Raw genomic sequence first — 21,891 nt, 5'->3', positions numbered from 1 at the left:
ACTGCAGATTTGGTTCCAGATCACAACCATAAAGTAAGTATCACAATAAAGTAAGTAAAATACATTTTTGCTTTCCAATGTATATAAAAGTCATTTTTATTCTATTAGGTGTGCAATAGCATTCTGTCTAACAAAAGTGTACATACCTTAACTAGCAAATACTTTACTGCTAAAAAGTGCTAACATCATCTGAGCTCTCTAGGAGTTGTAATCTATTTGCTGGTAGAAGGTGTTGCCTTGATGTTGATGGCTGCTGACTCATCAGGGTGGTGGTGGCTGAAGGTTAGGGTGGCTGTGGCAACTTCTTCAAATAAGACAATAATGAAGTATTTTTTGCATCAATTGGCTCTTCCTTTCTCTGTAGCCTGTGATGCTGTTTGATAGCATCTTGCCCACAGTAGAACTTCTTTCCAAGTTGGAGTTACTCTTCTCAAACCCTGCCGCTACTTTATCAACTAAGCTTATATAATATCCTGAATCCTTTTATGTCATTTCAACAATTTTCACCAGGAGTAGATTCCATCTCAAGAAATTACTTTTTGTTGCTCATCCATAAGAGGCAAACCCCCATCATTTCAAGTTTGATCATGAGATGGTAGCAATTCAGTCACATGTTCATGTTCCACATCTAATTCTAGTTCTCTTACTATTTCCACCACATCTGTAGTTACTTCCTCCACTGAATTCTTGAACCCCTCAAAGTCATCCATGGGGATTGGAATCAACTTCTTCTAAACTCCTGTTAATGTTATTTTTACCTCTTTCATGAATCACAAATATTTCAAACAACATTTGGAATGGTGAATTCTTTCCAGAAGTTTGTCAGTGGACTTTACCCAGGTCCATCAGAGGAATTACTATCTATGGCAGCTATAACCTTACAAAATGTATTTCTTTCTTTTTTTTTAAAGGATATGGCTATTTACATATATATATATATATATATTAAAGATTTTATTTATTTATTTGACAGAGCAAGATCACAAGTAGGCAGAGAGGCAGGCAGAGAGAGAGGAGGAAGCAGGCCCCCCGCCAAGCAGAGAGCCCGATGCGGGACTCGATCCCAGGACTCTGAGATCATGACCTGAGCTGAAGGCAGAGGCTTAACCCACTGAGCCACCCAGGTGCCCCGAAATGTATTTCTTAAATAATAAGAGTTGAAAGTTGAAATGATTCCTTGATTCATGGACTACAGAATGGATGTTTTATTAGCAGGCATGAAAACAACTTCAGTCTCATTGTACATCTCTATCAGAACTCTTGAGTGACCAGGTACATTGTCAATGAGCAGTTATATTTTGAAAAGAGTCTTTTTTTCTGAACAGTAGTTCTCAAAAATGGCCTTAAAACATTTAGTAAATATGTTATAAACAGATATGCTGTCATCCAGTCTTCACTGTTCCATTTATAGAGCACAGGTAGAATAGATTCTTCATAATTCTTAAAGGCCTTAGGATTTTTAGACTGGCAAATAACTATCATCTGCAGTTTAAAGTCACCAGCTGCATTATCTTCTAAGAAGCATAGACCTGACCTTTTTTTTTTTTTTAAAGATTTTATTTATTTATTTAACAGTGAGAGAGAGAGGGAGAACACAAGAGAGCACAAGCAGGGGGCATGGCAGGCAGAGGAAGAGGGACAAGCACACTCCCCATTGAGCAGGGAGACCTATGTGGGGTTTGATCCCAGGATCCTGGGATCATAACCTGAGCTGAAGGCAGATGCTTAACCACCTGAACCATTCAGGCACCCCTCAAGCTGTCCTTTGAAACTTTGAATCAAGACAGTGACTTCTTTCTAGTGCAAGATGGCATCTTCTTCCAATAGAAGGCTGTTTGTGTGCATTGAAAACATTTAGTGTAGCCACCTTCATTAATTCTCTGAGCTAGATCTTCTGGAGAACTTGCTACAGCTTCCACATCAGCACTTGGGGCTCCACCATGAAATTGGATGTTAACTTTTTTACTTAAATCTCATGAACCAGCCTCTGCTACGAACTTTTTTCTGCAGCTTCCTCACCTAGCTCAGCCTTCACAGAACTGAAGAGTTTGGGCCTTGCTCTGGATCAGGCTGTGACTTAAGGGAATGTTGTTTTTGCTTTGCTTTGATCTTCTATCCAGACCACTGAAACTTTCTCCATATCAGCAATAAAGCTGTTTCACTTTCTTATCATTTGTGTGTTCATTGGAATTGAAGTTTTAATTTCCTTCAAGAATTTTTTTCTTCACATTCACAACCTGGCTAATGAGTGTAAGAGGCCTAGATTTCATCCTATCTTGGTTTTTGACATGCCTTCCTCCCTAAGCTGAATCATTTTTAGCTTTTGCTTTAAAGTGAGAGACACACGACTTTTCCTTTTAATTGAATACATAGAAACCATTGTAGGATTATTAATTGACCTAATATGAGCATTGTTGTGTCTCATGGAATAGGGAGGCTCAAGGACAATGAGAGAGATGGGGGAAGTCTGGTCAGTGGATCAGTCAGAACATACTCACATTTATTAAGTTTGCCATCTTATATGGTCAGAATTTGTGGAATCCCAAAACGATGGCAATAATAACATCAAAGATCGTTGATCACTTTAACAAATAAAGCAATAATGGAACAGTTTAAAATATTGTGAAAATTACCAAAGTGTGACACAGATGCATGGAATGAGCATATATTGTTGGGAAAACGGCATTGATAGATCTGCTTGATGCAGGGTTGCTACAAACCTTCAATTTGTAAAGAAAAAAAAGGTGTAATGTCTGTGAAGTGCAATAAAATGAAGCTCAATAAAATGAGGTATACCTGTATGTGTGTAGCGTGTATATGAGAGAGAAACGTTTGATAATTTTTTTTATCATTAAAACCTGTTTGTGCTGGTAAGCTTTCTGTGTCAACTTGATTAGACCATGAGGTACCCAGATATACGGTCATACATTATTATGGGTACATCTATGAAAGTGTCTTTGAATAGTAACATTTAAGTTGACAAAATAAAGTGAATTGTCTTCCTGGACGTGGGCTGACCACATCTTATCAGTGGAAGACTGGAGTAGAACAAAAAGGCTGACCTTTCTCTAAGTGAGAGAATTCCTTCTGCCTGACTGCCCCTGAATTGTGATATCAGCTTTTTCCAGCCTTTAGGCTCAGATTGAAACATCAATTCCTCCTGCTTATGAAGCCTTCCAGTCTTCAGACTGGAACTATATCACTGGCTTTCCTTGGTCTCCTGCTTGCTGACTTACCCTACAGGTCTTAAGACTTGTGCTAGATTCCGTAAGTATGTGAGCCAGTCCCTTATAATAAATCTCTTTCTCTCCCTTTCTGAGATATAGCTAATATATATAATATGTATAATTAGTTGTTTCTGTGAAGAGTGCTGAATAATATAAGTTTTTGGCACCAAGAATGGTCCTAGAGGAACAGAACTTTAAGGATGAGTTTTATGAATTGGTTCTGGGGTTTCTGGGATTGGCTCTAAAATGTGATTAGATTTAAAGATGCCAGTGACTCTGTTTATAGTAGTAAAGAGATCACTAATACTCTGTGGCATGATCTGGGAATAGAGATGTGCAAAATATTACCATTTGATACAGTAATCAATCACTTATAAGAAGCAAGTATCTGGGGGACTATGGGTATAATATTGTTGGATATTTTTATGAGTTTGGTTGATTGCTCCTAATGTCTCTGGACAAAATGGTGAAAGAAGAGGATGAGCTCAGAGATGCAAATTCCCAGCTCAGCTGTATAAGTGACAGGAAAGTTCCCATGTATTCCTCAAAGAAGACCCTTATGTCCTATCGCTGCAGGTTAAGATTGACCAGTCAAACCCAGAATCTCATCCTGCAACTGGCCGAACTGTAATCCAAGTTGAACTCCCAGGTTTGCAGTGTGTTTAGTTGTAAAGTAAGAACACTGATGGAAAAAGAATGGGATCCTGAAAGTTGGAATGGGTACATGTGGGAAGATTGATGAATGTGGGGACAACGAATCCCTAAAATCTGATGAGTCTTCTTTGCTAGTTGAAGATCCTCACCACCCTGACTGAGGAGATTAATTCTGCATCACCTGAAGAAACTGTAGTGGTTTTTCCTAAGGTAGTTGCCCTACAACGCAATGCTGATTCTCCTCAGGACCCACCTCCACCAGCCATCTTTTCTTCTGCTTCTACACCCATAACTAGACTCAAGGCCCTTAAAGGTGAGGTACAAAGTGTGACTTACATGGAAGTGTGCTACACTGTAAAATAATTGCTTGAGCTTTCTATTTCTATAGAGAGAAATCTGGGGAACATTTGTGGGAATGGATAGTAAGGGTTTGGGATAATGGCAGAAGAAATGTTAAGTTGGATCAGGCTGAATTTTTTGACAGGGGCTTACTAAGCAGACATTATGAATTTACTATTGCAGTTCATGGAGTTCAAAGGGGTCAAACGGTTTGTTGATGAAACATGGACCAAATGATAGACCACAGTGAATGAGTGAGTGAGTTAGAAAGGCCCCGCCTGCCTTTGTTTAATGTAGAGTGTTCAAAGGCTTAGGGAGATTAGAATATTAGAATGGATTTGTCATTTAAGACCCACTCACCCACTCTGGGAGGATTCATAAGTCATACCTTTCACCACTACTCTGAGACATAAATTTGTGAGGGGAGCCCCCGCATCCTTGAAGAGCTCCATGACCACTCTTCTCTGTAGGACAGACCTCATGGTGGGAACTGAGGTCACCAGATTGGGAAACCTAAATTCATGGCAGTAATTGGATCCCTATGTGGTAGGGATCCAAGTTGCAGCACTTAACCACCAAAGGCAAGGAGATTGTGGTTAGTGTAATGGATAGCAGAATGAAAGCAATCTGAAAAGTCTGATTCACACAGATCTATGGTGTTGTCTAGTTGATCATGGTGCTCCCAGAAGTGAAATAGATAGGAAGCCTACTAAATTCTTACCTGATATATATATGCAGAACATTTCTAGTTTAAGTGAACAAAGGCATAAACTGACTCATAAAAACATGATATGGTCCCTCAATAAATTCCCAGACTTGAGCCAGACCTCAAACCCCTTGAATGAATAGAAGACCAAGTCCCTTTGAGGAAGGATCCTGGAACATGGCCAAAAATTTATGCTGTTAATCTTTCTCCAGCCTTTCCCAAAGGGACCTACAGCTTTTTTTCAGGGTAACTATATCCTGAGGAAAAGGTTATAATCAGACATTTCAGGAACTACTAGATACTAATTCTGATTTGATTCCAAAAGACCCAAAACATCACTGTGGTCTACTAGTAGGGGCTTATGGAGCTCAGATGATGAATGGAATTTTAGCTCCTGTCCATCTCAGAGTGGGTCCAGTGGGTCCCCAAACTCATCCTGTGGCTATTTCTCCTGTTCCACAATGCATCATTGGAATAGATAGACTTAAGTGACACAATCCCCACATTGGTTCTCTGACTTGTGGAGTAAAGGCTATTCTGGTGGAAAAGAGCAAATGAAATCCATTAGTACTGTCTCTATCAAAGAAAAGAGTAAATCAAAAGCAACATTACATTTCTGGAGGGATTGCAGAGATTAGTGCTATAATCAGGAACTTGAAAGATGCAGGAGTTGTGATTTCTATCACATTCCCATTCTACTCGCCTATTGGGTGGGCTTGTGCTGAAGACAAATGAATTTTGGAGAATGACCGTGGATTTTCATAAGCTTAATCAGGTGGTTACTCTATTTGCAGCCGTTGTACCAAATGTAGTTCCATTGCTTGAACAAATTAACACAGCTCCTGGTACTGGAAATATAGCTATTGATCTGGTAAGTGTTTTTTCTCCATTCCTGTCCATGAGGCCCACCAGAAGCAGTTTGCTTTTAGCTGTCAAGGGCAATACTATACCTTCACTTTCCTTATTAGGGGTATATCAACTCTCTAGCCCTACGTTATAATTTAGTTCACAAGGATCTTGATTGCCTTTCCCTTCTACAAGATATTATACTGTTTTATTACACTAATGACATCATGCTGCTTGGACCTAGTGAGCAAGAAAATAGCAACTACTCTAGACTTATTGGTAAGATATTTGCATGTCAGAGTGTGGGAAATAAATCCCACAAAAAAGCAGGGATCCCCTACCTCAGAGAAATTTCTAGGAATCCAGTGGTATGAGGCATCTTGAGATATCCCTTTTAAGTTCAAGAGTCAGTTGTTATTTCTGGCCCCTTCTACAACAAGAAAAGATACAATGCTTAGCATCTTCTTTGGGCTTTGGAAGCAACATAGTGCTCCTTTGGGTCGTTACTATGGTTCATTTATCTAGTGATCCAAAAAGATACTAGTTTTGAGTGAAGTGCAGAACAAGAGAAGGGTCTGCAGCAGATCCAGGCTACTGTACAAGCTGCTTTGCCACCTTAGCCATAGGATCCAATAGATCCAATGGTGCTTTAAGTGTCAATGACAGAGAGGGATGCTTTTGGGAGCCCCTGTAAGTGTATTGCAGCAAAGGCCCTTAGGATTTTGGAGCCAAGCCCTATCATCCTTCACAGATAATTACTCTTCTTTTGAGAAACAACTTTTGGACTGCTCTTAGGACTTAGAAGAGATTGAATGCTCTATTGTGGGTCACCAAATTACCATGTGACCTGTCCATCACGAACTGTGTGTTATGATCCAACAGGCCACATAGTTGTGTGCATTGCAGTATCCCTCGTCTAACAGAAGTGATACATACGTGATTAGGCTTAACCAGGCCCTAAGTTATACGAAGAGGTGGCTCAAATGTTTATGCTCTCCTCTCCAACCACGTGACTTTCTCTCTTCTACGCCTGCACATATGATACATATGCACATTCCCATGTGTGGGAATGCACAAATTCCCACACATGGGAATTTCCCTGTGATCAGCTAAAGAGGACGAGAGGACTCAGGCCCAGTTTATAGATGGTTCAGCATGATATGCAGGCACCGCCTGAAAGTGGCGAGTTGCAGCATTACTGTTCTTTTCTGAAACACCCTGAAGGACAGCAATGAAGGGAAATCCTCCCAGTGGGCAGTACTCCAAGTAGTTCACCCTGGCTGTTCACTTTACTTGAAAGGAGAAATGGACTTATGATTATACACCAATTCACAGGCTGTTGCCAATGATTCAGTTGGATGGTCGGAGACTTGGAACATGATTAGAAAATTAGTCACTAGGAAACTTGGTAAAGAGATATGTGGATAGTCTTCTCAGAACAGGCAACAAATGTGAGGCTATTTGTGTCCCATGTGAATGAGAACAACGGGTGACCTCAAGAGAGGAGGATTTTAATGACCAAATGGACAGGATGACCCATGCTGTGGATACCAGTCAGCCTCTTTCCCCAGTCATCCCTGTCATTACCACAGTGGCAGGGATGGAGATGACGCATGGGCTTAGCCACGTGGACTTCCACTCACCCAGGCTGACCTGGCAACAGCCACTGCCTAGCGCCCAATCTGACAACAGCTGAGATCAACCTCAAGTCCCCAGTATGGCACCATTCCTCAAGGTGATTATCCAGCTACCTATGGCAGGTCATTTATATTGCTCTGCTTCCTTCATGAAAAGAGCAGCATTTTTTTTTTAAACTGGAATAGGCAGTCTGGATAAAAATTTGCCTTCTTTGAATGCAGTGATTCTGCCAAAATTACCATTCATGGACTTATAGAATGCCTTACCTCTCTATGGCCGTGGTGTTCCACACTGCATTGCCTATCTATGTTCCACACTGCATTGCCTCCAATGAACTGTGAAAAGTTCCTTTCTGTGAAGGAACTCACTTCACAGAAAGTAAAGTGGGCCTATGCTCATAAACTTCACTGGTCTTACCGTAATGCTCACCTTCCTCCAAGCAGCTGACTTGACAGAAGTTTGGAATGGCCATTGAGGACTGAGCTATAGTGCCAGCTTGATGACAATACCTTACAGGGCTAGGGGCAAGGTTTTCCAGAAGGCTGCATGCTCTCTGAATCAGTGTCCAGTATATGGTGCTGTTTCTTGATAGCCAGGAGTCATGGGTCCAGGAATCAACGGGTGGAAAAGGGAGTGGCATCATTCATCATTACTTCGAGTGATTCACAGCAAAAGTTTTGCTTCCTGTTCACACGCCCTTATGCTCTGCTGGCCTAGAGTCCGATTTCCAGAGGGAGGAATGCATCCACCAGGAGACACAATGATTTCACTGAACTGAAAGTTAAGAGTGAAGCCTGGCTATTTGGGGCTTCTCGGGCCTCTGAACCATTAGACAAAGCAGAGAGTTACTGGCTGATTGGGAATGACTGGTCCTGAGCATCTTGAAGAAACTGGTATATGATGCCACAATGGGTATAAAGGAGAGTATGTCTGGAATATAATTCCTAATTCCTTAGGGCGTTTCTTGATGTTACCATGCCCTGTGGCTAAGGTCTATGAAAAACTAAAAGACAGTCCAGGCACAACTACTAATGACCCTTCAGGAATGAAAGCCCGAGTTACCCCATCAGGTAAAGAACTATGACCAGCTGAGAGGCTTAAGGAAAAAGAAATACAGAAGAAATAATGGGAAAAGATAGTTCTAAATACCAGTTATGACAATATGACCAGTTATAGAAATGAAGGTTGTAATTGTCATGAATATTTTCTTATTTTGTGAATATATTTGTATTTAGCCATATTATGTATTACAGATACATTTATGTACATACATAAGAGAAATAATTCACAGCAAAATGTTCACAATAATATACATAATGTCTGTGTTTTCTCTTACCGCCTCATCATGTGACATAAGATGTATTGACTTAATGTCATAGTATTTAAGTAATGCTAATTTATACCATAGTATTAAGTTACAAGAAGAGTAAACATCACTCAAGGACTTTATTCTTTTGGGGAAGCGGTTAGTGCATACTTGGTTGTATGTAAGATAGTTTATCGTGTTAGATGGGATAATGACCTGTTCTCATCTGTATTTGGAGATTAAGAGTAAATTAATCTCCAAATAATTTTGGAGTTGTGTATGAGGCCATGTTGACAAGGGGTGCACTTGTGATGGCTAATTTTGTTTGTCAACTTAAGTGCTCCTGGAGTGCCCAGCTATTTGGTCAAACACCATTCTGGGTATTTCTGTGAGATCTTTTTGGATAAGATTAACATGTAAATTGGCAGACTGAGTAAAGCAGAGTGCCCTCCTTAATGTGATTGGGCTGCATCCAATCATTTGAAGGCCTGAATAGAACAAAAAGGCTGACACTCCCTAGAGTAAGTGAGGATGCTCTCCGCCTGAGTGCCTGTGAACTGGAATTTTGGCTTTTTTCCTGCCTTTGGACTTTAACTGAAACATCAGGCTTTTCCTGGGTCTCCAGCCTGTGAACTCGACCAGTAGATCTCAGAGCTTCAGACTCCATAATCATGTATATATACGTCCTACTGGTTCTGCTCCTCTGGAGAAGTCTAATATATTCATGATACACACAAGAAATACATATAGTTTTTTCAGTCAATAGTTCTTGACTAAAAAGTCAAGAACTTTCGAAATGCCAGCATTTTTCAACTGTGGGTTTCTTGACTCCTTCATTATCTCCCTAACACAGCAGCCTGAGAAATCCTCTTAAAAGATAATTTAGATCATGGTGCTCATGCTCAAAACCTTCCAGTGGCTCTCATTTCACGCAGAAAACCAAAGTCCTTTTGTTACCAGGAGATTCTACAGAATCCCCTTCTCACCTTGGCCTCTTCCTCTCTCGTCGCATCTCTTCCTACTCTTCCCTTCTTCCCCTTGCTTCACACAGCTGCTCCGACTTGCCTGTTAAACCCTTGAAATGGCTGGGCTTGCTTCTACCTCAGTCAGAAAAACATACTTGCTCTCTCTGCTTAGAGTGATCTTCCCCAAATCTGCATGGGTTCCTCCCCATGTTTTTTGGTTTAGTTTAGTTTTTTTTTTCTTTAAGATTTTATTTAGAGACATGAGACAGAGAGAGAGACACAGAGATAGTGATAGAGAACACGAGTAGGGAGGAGAGGGAGAAGCAGGCTCCCCACTGAGCAGGGAGCCCAATGCGGTATTCTATTCCAGAACTCTGGGATCATGACCTGAACCAAAGGCAGATGCTTAACTGACTGAGCCCTCCAGGTACCCTGTCTTTTTAGTTTTTTACCTCAATGTCTTCTGCTTAGGAAAGTCTTTCTTGCTATCCTATCTAAAATTGCAAAACCCACCTCCCCAAAACTCTTGTGGGTTCCATTCTTTGCTTTTCTCCTTATTGTGTATCATATCTAGTGGACAATACATTTTAATTTATTTGGTTTAGGATTGATCTCCACCTGAGAATGTAAGCTCCAGGGGTTTGTACCTCCCCCACCAAATAACGTCTAGCACTTTGATGATCAATCTTTATTAAGTGAATTAAAAAATGCTCTCAAATTTTAAAGAAGTTTTATAATCTATATTTCACTTTTATGTGTTAAGCTCTGTGAGTTTTGGTCTCAAAGCCGAGTGACAGCTGTCTTGATTCTTGTGGTCAGTGGGTGACATGGACTACACTTGGGAATATTCTTCCCATTGGCTTACAAGGACTCTACATGGAGCGATGTCTACTTTTCCAGACAGGAAATAAAACGTGTTTCATATATCCTTCAATGGAATATCATTTAAGACACATTTTAGTTTAACTATCTGATCTCTTTCAATTCCACCCCATGAAAGTAGAATAACTAATATGAAATATCAGAAATTGAGCTAAATCGCTTATACCTAATAGTGTTCTCTGTTAAACAAAGGTTAAGTACAGCTTATCAGGCTAAATGAAAGGAGCAGAAGGCCGGAGTAAAAAGTGCAGTTTCCAGCTGTGGTTAACCTATTTCTCATTTACATTTCAACAGCTGCATGTGTCATTACAGTCTTCTACACAAGATCAAGCCAAAAATAATGTTATTCCCAGATAACAGTTTTTCTCTACTTGGGAAGTAATAGAAAAAACATCACAAAGGTGCTACCTAGATCTCTGAGCTTAACACATTTTTAAAAAAGGAAAACCTAAACTTACTATATTACATTACGATTAGCTAAATTGTATTATATGTAGTAACAGATGAAGAAATATTGGTTTTCAAACTAAATCAAACTAAATCAAAACTAAATTTCTCAGGGCTTTTTTTTGTTTTCTGTTTTTGTTTTTTGGGCTTTTTTGGGGGGGATATATTTTAATCTAGCCATTCCATTTCTGCTGTTTTTTTTTTATTTAAATTGAATAAGCCAACATATAGTACATCATCAGTTTTAGATGTAGTGTTCAAGGATTCATCAGTTACATTTAACACCCATTTCTGCTGTTTTCAATAGCTTACTGCATTAAATGGAATACAGTTACTTTATTATTTTCCAATTCTTTATTTGAGATAAGAATATTTGAGAGCAGTAGTTTGAGTCATTATAGATTAAGAAAATAATGAATGTTAGTGGAGTGTTTTCCTGTTCAGTTTCATTCCTTTGAACAGTAAGAGTCACACCTAATGGAGATTCTCTTGCTACTTTCCAAGACATTTCTCCAGGTGGTTATTATTTGAGTTGTTTGTAATGATCCAGAACGTGGCCCTCAGCTTTCTAGACTCAGCAGCCTGTTTTTCAGCTCTCTGAAAGTGGCTTTGTCTCTCAGGGAGAAACTTACACTATGAACTCAGAACTCTGATGTATAAACAGAAGGGCCAATTTATTAACCTACAGTAATGTTTCAGCTCCTTCCAAACAAGCTGCATGGAAAGCCAAACTCTACCCAGGAGTTTGCTTGTTGAGTAACTGTGGAGTTAGGTTCATGATCTGAACGTTTCAAGATGCCTAACTAAGGGAACCTAATGTGCCCGATATCCATTGATTCAACAAGTTGCGACCTTAGGGATAAGGTACCATTTTCTCAGTAAGTGCTCCAATAAGTACTTACAGCTTTCCTCTTTGAAAAACCTCCTCCCCCCCCCCCTTTATTTCATGGCTAATATTTTCTTTCTTGGGTTATGTTATTACATCCCTTTAAAAGACTTTTGTACTACTTCTGCTCTGAATCATTGTGGATTGAATTTACAATTTATTTTCCATAGGACAGTATTATTTTGTCTATTTTCAAGTTCTTATAGATAGAGAGTAGGCAGCTGTGGGAACCAACACTTTTTTTGCTCTCTCTCTCTCTCTCTATATATATATATATAGGCCTCCCTGTTAATTAACTTATGAGTCTAGTTTATGATCCTCTTAGTAACTTGAAGGGTTTTAGAGATGTTGCCTTCAAGATAGAATTTGACAAAAGCAGATTATTTTGCTTATGGTTCTTGAATGATAACATTTTCTACTAAACTGAAGATGACTGCTATTTTGAGCTATATTTTTTATCAGTAGGTAGGCTGAGAGAAGATGTAGTTATATACTTGTAAAGTAAACATTGCTAAAATTGCCCCACAATAGCCACATGTACTCACTCTCTGGCTCGCCTTTGACTTAATGAATGCTTACTGGACTCAAGACCCCAAAGCTAATTACTTCATGTTGTAGCCCGGATGCCAGCTGCCTGGGCTTCCTCAAGCCTCAGTGGGTGGAGGAATATGATTCCTTGATATTTCAATAAAAATGGCTTCAAGTCCCAATGTGTCGCCCACAACTGAAGGCAATTTCTCCTAGCCATGTTTTCCTCTAAATTCCTTTCTCTTTTAAGTTTCTTTTTCCTTAGACTACCTGTGGCCTCCTTTCCGCTCCATGTCCGTAGGAGGCAGCCATGTTGCATTTCCTCAACACCACTCCTATAATACAGTAAGAGACAAGTTATTAACGATTTGTCAGTCCTTTGACAGGTTGGAGGAGCTATGTTTAGGAAAAGTTATTTCCTTAGTGGTTTAAGTTGTATAGCATAGCCTAACATTGAAAAAAAATCGTTAATAGTGAATGTTACACATCCTTGTTCCTAAAATTCCATTAGCCATCCTTTTTTCCAGGGACACTGGTCAAAGATTGTTCTGTACATTTGTGTCCCAGGTTGGCCCTTGCACTCTGGCTGGTCTGGCTTCACTCCTGCATTCTACAGGTTTCTGCCCTCCTCTCTACTGCTGCCCCAATCCCTTTCCTCTTGGGCTGCTATTGGAAACTCAGTTATTTTTATGTAGCAACATTTGATTTTTTTTTTTTTTCTGTCTTCAACCATTCTGACAATAGGCCGAGGGCTATCATTTTATAACCAAAGTCAGCAGTCAGACAGACTTGCTTCTGAAAGGTAGTTCTCTTCCTTTGGAATTCTGCTATGGGCTTTTATAATTTGTGCCCTTTATGTGTCCCACACCCTACAGTTAGTGAAGTGGCAAAACCAAAGCATGAATGCAGGTGTGCTAACCGCCAACTGGGGACGTTTAGCCAATTAAGCATTTTTTTTTTTTTTTTAAGATTTTATGTATTTATTAGAGAGAGAGGACGAGTAGAGGTGGAGGGGCAGAAGGAGAAGCAGAAGCAGACCGCCACTGAGCAGGAAGCCTGACATGGTGCTTAATCCCAGGATCCTGAGATCATGACCAGAGCTGAAGGCAGAAACTTCACTGAGCCACACACATGCTACTATTTAGCCACTTAGTAGTGGACCCAAATGTCTCTTGATTCTTATGCTCTTGCATATCTGGGAGTTCTAAAAGTGAGTCAACATATTCTCCCAGTGCTTTTGATAAACATATGCAAAAAGATTCACTCTTGCTTCCTTTGTCTAGGAGGACAGTCCAATAGCATACTCTTTCTTACAGTATCACTTAAAATGTACATATTTATTTTGTAGTTGGTGGGTGACATGTTTGTAAGAATAGTAAAAATTAGAAAACAGCTGAAAATAGTTGTTTGTTCATATTCATCAATGCTTCTGATAGTGATGATGTTATCCTCTGCCTAGTGTTTGATCCTGTTTTCTGCCCAAAATAGAATAATTTGAGTAATAAAAAAAAAGCCTTAAGTACATAGTGATCACCATCATTAGGAGCGGAGTCAGATCTCCTCTTCACATCCAAGGAATTGAGAAACCCTGTCTAGTGTCAGGAAAAAGGAGAAGTATTTCTCCACCAGTTTTCTATGGTGTGGTAAACTGGGGGTGGGGGGGGACGGAAAAAAGGAGAAAAAAAGAAAGGAAGGAAGATAGAAAGAAAATGAGAAAACACTGTTTCCTGAAGATGGATGGTAATAGCTGGCAAAATATGCGTTTCATTACTGAACTTAGGCGGGGGTGGGGGGGGTGTTCCTTGGAATTCAGCAGGGGGTTGGTGGTTACCCGGAGGAGTTTAGATATGCTCTATTCTCAGATTGCCGAGTGGTGAGTTGTGAGCCTCAGGGAGGTAAGGGGTTAGGATACCATAACATGATTGGGGAAATGTATACCACCAAGTCAATTAACAAGAGTTACATTGAGATAGGTAAGCTTGCCCGTATTATGAAAAAAAACAATATGATTCCTGGGAAATAATCTGGGGAGAAATTAAGTTTTTATTTTGGGCAACTACAATCTCAAATCCAAAGGAGGCTTCCCTGCATGCATTCAGATGTTTGCCCCGGGGAGCCCCTTAGATAGCAAGGGGATTGGAACAGGAAAAGCAATTTCAACATTGGCAACTGAAGGGAGTTATTTTTTGTTGTTTGAGTTTTGGCTATAATTTGGGGGTGATTGAAGGGCCTCTATAATGAGTCAAATTATAAAACTTTTACAGAAATGTTCACAAAATACTTTAGAAAATTTGAGATGTTCCTTTCCAAGAGAACACTTTCCCATAAGTTTCAATAATGTTCATTGAGTTCACTGGCATACCTTAGGCTGAATTACTACCAGTTTTTATTAAAAGCTAATTTTCATACTTTTATCAATCCAGCATCTGGAACACTGCACATTTAAACTTGCATTTTTCTGTGGGTAGGTAACCCAATTATAATAATTAAATTATGGAAAATTTATTACCTTCTTTTTTGCTACTCATAATTTATTTTACCTGCTTTTGTAGCTTAGGGTGAATTGTTGAGAGTCAGAGATCAGTAAGAAAGTATTTACCAATCTCATTGTTATGTGGATAGATTATGCTTTAGAATATAAATTCTCATCTATTTTTTAATATCTATACTGCAAGCCAAATTCTGTAAAGGTATTATTAGAATTACAAAAAAAAAAAAACCCATAAAAAACCCCAAAACCCATAATATTTAAAATGGAAAAATAAGAAAAGAGGCCTTTTTGGTGTCTATTTCTCTGTTGGTCCTTCTGTTGTGATCAACTTAAGTCTCTTTTCTCTATTTTAATTAAAAATGAGTTATTAATAAGACAAGAAAGTAAAAAAAAACTGGGGCATACACTATATTCAGATATAAAATATTCTAAGAAGGAAAGTGAAAGTTTACTACTCCCTAGGAATACAAATTTGCCAGGGATGTTGAACTCTGGAATGTTAAATGTCCCCAGATGAATTCACAGCATTCAGGAACAGTGGGTATACGATCTGGCTCATCTTCAAGAAAATGATTCTGCTCTGTATTTTGAGATGTTCATTCTATGAAATTAAATTAATTTAGAGGATTAGTCACAGTTAGTTGTGATGCTCAGAGGAAACATAAACTGTGGAAGGCAGCTCTATGCTCAGCTTTACAATCACTTGAAAAGTTTCCTAAATACATAAAAATCCTAAGGCCTTAAAACCCAAATGAAGACCGAATGACTTTTATTATCGCAGAGATGACTTAGGTTGTGTATCTCAGGTGTCTAGGAGCTCTTTACATTTTATGAAGTTAAGAGCTCATAATGATTAACTGAGCATATCCTGTTTAATCTTTAGAACTGTGGAAAAGTGAATTAAAAAACCTAGCCCTGTAGAAACCCACAGGCTTGGGAGAGAAAGGCTCATTTGCTCAGCTGGCGTGTGCCAAACACTATATCATACCATTCATTGGTCAGTAATTGTTTTAGCCCTAAACACCTTTTTTTTTTTCCTTTTTTTGGATTGTCTATGATTAATTCATTCAAACATCTCTTTATATGCATTCTCTCTCTATATGTATCTGTATCTATTGATTCTATATATCTATATCAATTCTTTCTATATGGGAACACACACACACATATATACACATGAACATATTTACATATACACACATGTATGTGTGAAGGTGATCATTCCCCTCACTCATTAACAGTTACCATATTTCACACACTTAAAAAAGACCATTGCATACCCATGAGAAAGCTACGTGATTCACAGACTATTGTTATTTTTAATACTGTGAGGCACGTACGTTGTTCACTTCATCCTGAGCATGATCGATTGATTCATACTCTGAAAGGATACAGAGCAGGATATTAGGAGCTTCCTCATCTCTCATTGAGCTATGATTTATACCTTCCTGACAAATTTATTTGAAAAATGATTGGATAATTTCATCCTATATTTAAGCATTATTAGAGGCAATAAATCATAGTCAGATAGATTCTATCTATCTACTGAAGCACTTGTCTTCACAAGGTGACAAAATTCACTTTTAAGTGGCTTCATCCACCATAGTGGTGATCCTGAAGAAGGGACTAATCTCTACGTCCTCGTAGAGTTTTAATAGCATGTGATCACACCACTGGCCTTAATATTTCAACACTCAGTTGCCAGCCAGAAATTTCTTTCTAACACCATTCTAAAATGTTGCCTGCTTCTCCTAACCTTCCATTCAGGATGAAAATGACATATATCTTAAGTCTGACATCTCTGTTTCAATGCTCTAGAATTATGGACTACAGGCCATGGAGTTCATAAAAAATGTACTGCCATAGTTAGGTGAATTCTGTTTCTTTATGTATAAAGGGTGGGGAAAACTTCTTGGTAGATCACAGGGGGAAAAGGCACTTACAAAGAGGAGAGTTTTTCCAACATCTATAAAAGGCTTAAGTGATGATCAATGCTAAGGAATATTTGATCTTCACATTTTTTTGTAGAGTAAAGGAAATGCTGGAATTAATGGGCAGGATTGGAGCACTCAGAATCTATGCTGTCACGAGTGCCCAGTATGAATATTTGTATTGTTCCATATGGCAACGGCGTAATGGCAACACAGTGCTAGGACCTAAAGGAGAGCTGACATGGAGGCTCAAACCATACATAATCCTGGCAAATGTGATTACTTCAAAATGATTTTTGCTTTTCTTTCTTCACACTAAGTGCCTACAGCACTCAGATGACACGTTCCTTTCTGTTTTAATCTGAAAGTATGGTCTCTCAACAACTCAGAATAGAAAGGTCTTTGTTGAGAATAAAAATAGGCCAGTAACAGCCCCAGTCCTCTCACCATGATTCCAAGGAAAGTCTGATTTATGGCTTTGCTCTGCTGTTGGACACAGGCCTCAGCCCATTGGAAATCTCCAGAGCTGTGGGAGAGGGGAGAGGCTGTGGTCCACCGCACTTGGGGAGTTCCAAGGCCTGGTGTGCTTTTGGCCAAATCCAAATGTTAACAGTTTGTTAGGGCCTTATTTACTAACCCTAGCTGGGCTAAGAAACTAAGTATAGATTCTTAATGGTGTCTCTATGACTTAAGACTGTATAAACAATCAAACTTACTTTAAAATTTATCAGTTATGTATGACGGTTTCATGGAAAAGAAGTTAATAGCAGCACTCCTCATTTTTCAGGGAGAAAAAAAAAGCAAGGCAAAGGAATTTTTTTCCCTTTTACGATAACAATAGAAAATGGAGCATAATGGAAAGCCAGATTGATCACTTGTTATTTTTAGGTAAGATGACTTTATGATTTGATTTGGGCAAAACTGTTTCAATTTACTCTGCTGTCCTGGCATAATTATTAATACTGTTCCCCTTGAATCTCAAAAGTATGCAAGTTTAGATAATACATGCTATGGTCATCCTACTTTTAAGTATATGTTTTGATTTTTAGATAGGCATGATATGTTAAAATGATGGTACACAGGAAATAGGTTAGGATTGAAGAAGGTATAGAAATTAGCTTTTTGAAACTGCTCCCACCAAATGAAAAGCATCTCTACTACCCCAGAGAAACTCATCTGGGAGCTTCCACACTTCTAAGAACTAATTCATAACATAAAGAATATACCAAAGAAACTTCTGTGCTCTTACACTTAATACATTATTTCAATGGAAATGTTTAAAAAAACTTTTTTTTATAAGTGCAGAGCAAGTGAATTCTCCTCCTCTATGCATTTTTTCATCCATACATAGAAGAATAGAAGAGTTTTCTGGAAGATGTGATTCTTGGTGTGAAATAAGAGGTTCTTTTCAACCTCATGAAATACAGAGGTAGCTGAACTATATGAGAGAACAGTCAGTACAAGAGGTGAGAATTTGCATAATGGATCTGACCTGTAGCTGGGATCAGTGTTATTTTTGTCTGAGATCCAAAACCAATTTTTTCATTTACCACTCCTGCAAAGTTGGTAGTATAGTTTTCAGATAACTGTTCATGTTTAGTTTAAAAGTAAATATAGGAATTGTGAGCTGGTATTTAGGTACCTTCAGATAAGAGTAGGTTTGTTGGTACAGTGCAAAGGCAACCACATGTAACCCACTGTGATCCAACTTTTTTTTTCAAAATTTTATTTATTTGACACAGAAAGAGTGTGCACACAAGTGAAGGGAGCAGCAGGCAGAGGGAGAAGGAGAAGCAGGCTTCCCACTGAGCGAGGAACACCATGTGGAGCTCGATCCCAGGACCCAAAGGCAGACGCTTAACTGACTGAGCTATCCAGATACCCCATAACCAGCTTGATTACACTATATAATAGTTACACTAAACTTCTTAATTATATAGACTAAAATCAAATTAAACTATTTGCAAAAAAAGGTAGTTTTTTTAAATGGGTCCAGAGTGGACATCTATGGTATTGCCTATCTAGGTTGCTGTCCTCCCATCGCTGGGACCATGCTTAACGTCTTTCACGTGGTTTGAGAGAAACCAGCTTCCTGTGCACCATCTCCTTTTTGTTACAGTTGTTCAACCCAAACTGAGCCAGCCTGAGACCTTACTGGGGACTTCTTATACTGCAGTTGAGAGAGGATCAACATGGAGAAATGTGCAAGGTATAAAATGTGTGAGCTGCCACCGTCCCATGTGAAAGCAACGGTCTACATTGCCAGAGAATGAAGCTGGAACTTCATAGGATAGGAACGAAGGAGAGCGAAGGATAGCTGCCCAGATTTTATCACTGGTTCCAGGTTTTCTTGAACCTGGAAAAATGATTCAGCTCTTTCTTGATCTCAGGGATCCAGGGATATCTCTCTTTTTACCTAAACTAGCTTGGGTGACAGTCCTGATGAATAAAGCACCCTTATGATCTCAGCTGCAGTTTGCTGTATTTTTTTTTTTAAGATTTTATTTATTTATTGACAGACAGAGATCACAAATAGGCAGAGAGAGAGAGAGAGGAGGAAGCAGGCTCCCTGCAGAGCAGAGAGCCCGATGTGGGGCTCTATCCCAGGACACTGGGATCATGACCTGAGCCGAAGGCAGAGGCTTTAACCCACTGAGCCACCCAGGTGCCCCTGCTGTATTTTAAAAATATCCACTCTAGGGGCGCCTGGGTGGCTCAGTGGGTTAAAGCCTCTGCTTTTGGTTCAGGTAATGATCCCAGGGTCCTGGGATCGAGCCCCTCATCGGGCTCTCTGCTCAGTGGGGAGCGGGCTTCCCCCTCTCTCTCTGCCTTCCTCTCTGCCTACTTGTGATCTCACTCTCTCTGTCAAATAAATAAATAAAATCTTTAAAAAAAAATACCCACTCTAGGACAATTTGGTGGCACAGAGTTTATATATATATATATATATATATATATATATATATATATTTAAACACACACACACACACACATATATATATATATATTTAAACACACACACACACACACACACACACACACATATATATATATATATATATTTTTTTTTTTCCCTTTAGCCACATTAGGGGTTGGAGCTACAGAATAGCCAGGTCTAGGTTTTAGTGAAAAGTAGAAGGAGAGGAAATTAAGAGGGAAGGAAGGAAAACCCACAAATAGTCCTTGTTTATAAGGTCAAAAGGAAAAGATGTCTTCTTTGTAGTATAGTGCTAAGAAGTCTCTTAAAATTGAATGGGAATAAATGGATTTGTTTATGAAAAGTAGAGGGAATTTAAAGAATTAGGGAGGGAGGATTTTTTTCATTTGTTTTGAGTCAACCAAAGTATCCACCAGACATTTTTAATAGTAATTGAAAGAAAAAAATCTGTATTTTGGGGTAACAATACTGGGACCCAGTTAGGTTTGAAAGAGAGCAAAAATGTTTCAGCCAGAATGGGCTATGTTAGGCTATAGTAATATACAATTAAAATACATCAGAGACTTCACACAATGAATAATTCATTCTTGCCATTGTTCCAGGACAGCTGTAATCCAGGGTATCAAGTTTTGCATTGGCAATTAAATACTTTTGCCAGGATGTGACATCAATTCCACACCCCATTTCATTGGTCAAACTAGTTTATATGGCTGTGTCAAGCTTTGAAAGATGGATACAAAGTATAATCCTTTCATGTTCCTGAAAAATACAAGCTGGACATATCTTTGAGTGGCAATAGTATTTATCACAATAAAATTATGAACAGAAAATCTGGAACCCCAGATTCGTCAGAATCTCAAAGTTCTCATTTTAGCTCAATCTACTGAGTTTCCCATTAAGAAATTATTCTGTTGATTTGGGGGTATCTTAACACCTACCATGGTTCTGTAAGTCTAGTTTCCTTATCTATAGAAGGTATAAAATATTGCTTCTCAGATATTATTGTGAGGATCAAATGCAAGCAATAATATATAAAAAGAGGTTTGAAAACTTGGCAGCCCTATTCAAATATAAAATACATAATAGTGGTAATATTTGGTCTTTTACCCCCCCAATTTTCACGAAACATTATTTTCTTATTAATTACTCATACAATGCTACTTTAAAAAATTTCTTTTTAAAGATTTTATTTATTTACTTGAGAGAGAGAAGACAGAGAGCTGCCAGAAGGAGCAGAGAGAGAGGGAGAAGCAGACTCCACACTGAGTGTGGAGCTTGATATGGAGCTCAATCTCATGACCCTGAGATTAAGATCTGAGCTGAAATCGAGAGTTGGATGCTCAACCAACTGTGCCACCCAGGTGCCCCAATATGATGCTCCTTTTACATGTGAAAACATCCTGTTATAAGAGAACATACATTAAGAAGTAACAAATGTTTTTAGATAAGTTTTAAAATCATTAACTTTTTTCACTACTTATGATCCCTTACATCAAAATATATTTTTAAAATCTCTCTTTCGAGTGGCCTAAAATTGTGAACTTCTTTATAAACTCAGGTTTTAAAGAAGTCTCACTTCCATTGATTAAAAGACACGAAATATGTCATAAGAGTTTATGTGCTCTGGGTTTCCTCTTCTAAATGCACACATTTCTTCTTTAACACTAATTTCTCAACAAGAAGGAGAATTAGTTCATTCCTTTAGAAAGATGATTTACTGGTTTTCTAAAGAAACGTGAGTACACATTCCTCAGCTTCACAAATGACAGAAGTACAAAAGTATTGCTTACCTAAAATATATTTTAATCCTAGACTGTTCCTTCAAAGTTTGTTTTAATTAGGATAAAGATATAAATGGGGCAAACTATTATGTCTTCTTTGAATTCCCATTAGAAAACTTTTGCTTAGTTTCAGGTGGTTATATTTTGCTATGAATCATTAAGAAAATTTCCACTGATCTGTGACATAATATTTTAATCCCATGGGGCTCTACAACTGTAATTTATAATGTTGAGGTTAAAAGATTAATTTCAAAACAGCATTAAAATTACATATAGGTATTCTTTTAATTAAAACAAATAAGCAGCCAAATTTATAACAAGCACTT

The 21,891-nt window shown here is 38.6% G+C and overlaps 1 pseudogene; it reads left to right on the top strand.

The window, feature by feature from the left end:
* Positions 1-21,891, top strand: part of LOC125094081 (uncharacterized) — a 90,175-nt pseudogene that overhangs the window by 44,579 nt on the left and 23,705 nt on the right.

The sequence above is a fragment of the Lutra lutra genome, chromosome 2 (genome assembly GCF_902655055.1).
Source record: "Lutra lutra chromosome 2, mLutLut1.2, whole genome shotgun sequence".
Classification (NCBI taxonomy): domain Eukaryota; kingdom Metazoa; phylum Chordata; class Mammalia; order Carnivora; family Mustelidae; genus Lutra; species Lutra lutra.
The sequence above is the reverse complement of the archived record's forward strand: the minus strand, read 5'-3'. Positions and strand labels throughout refer to the sequence as shown.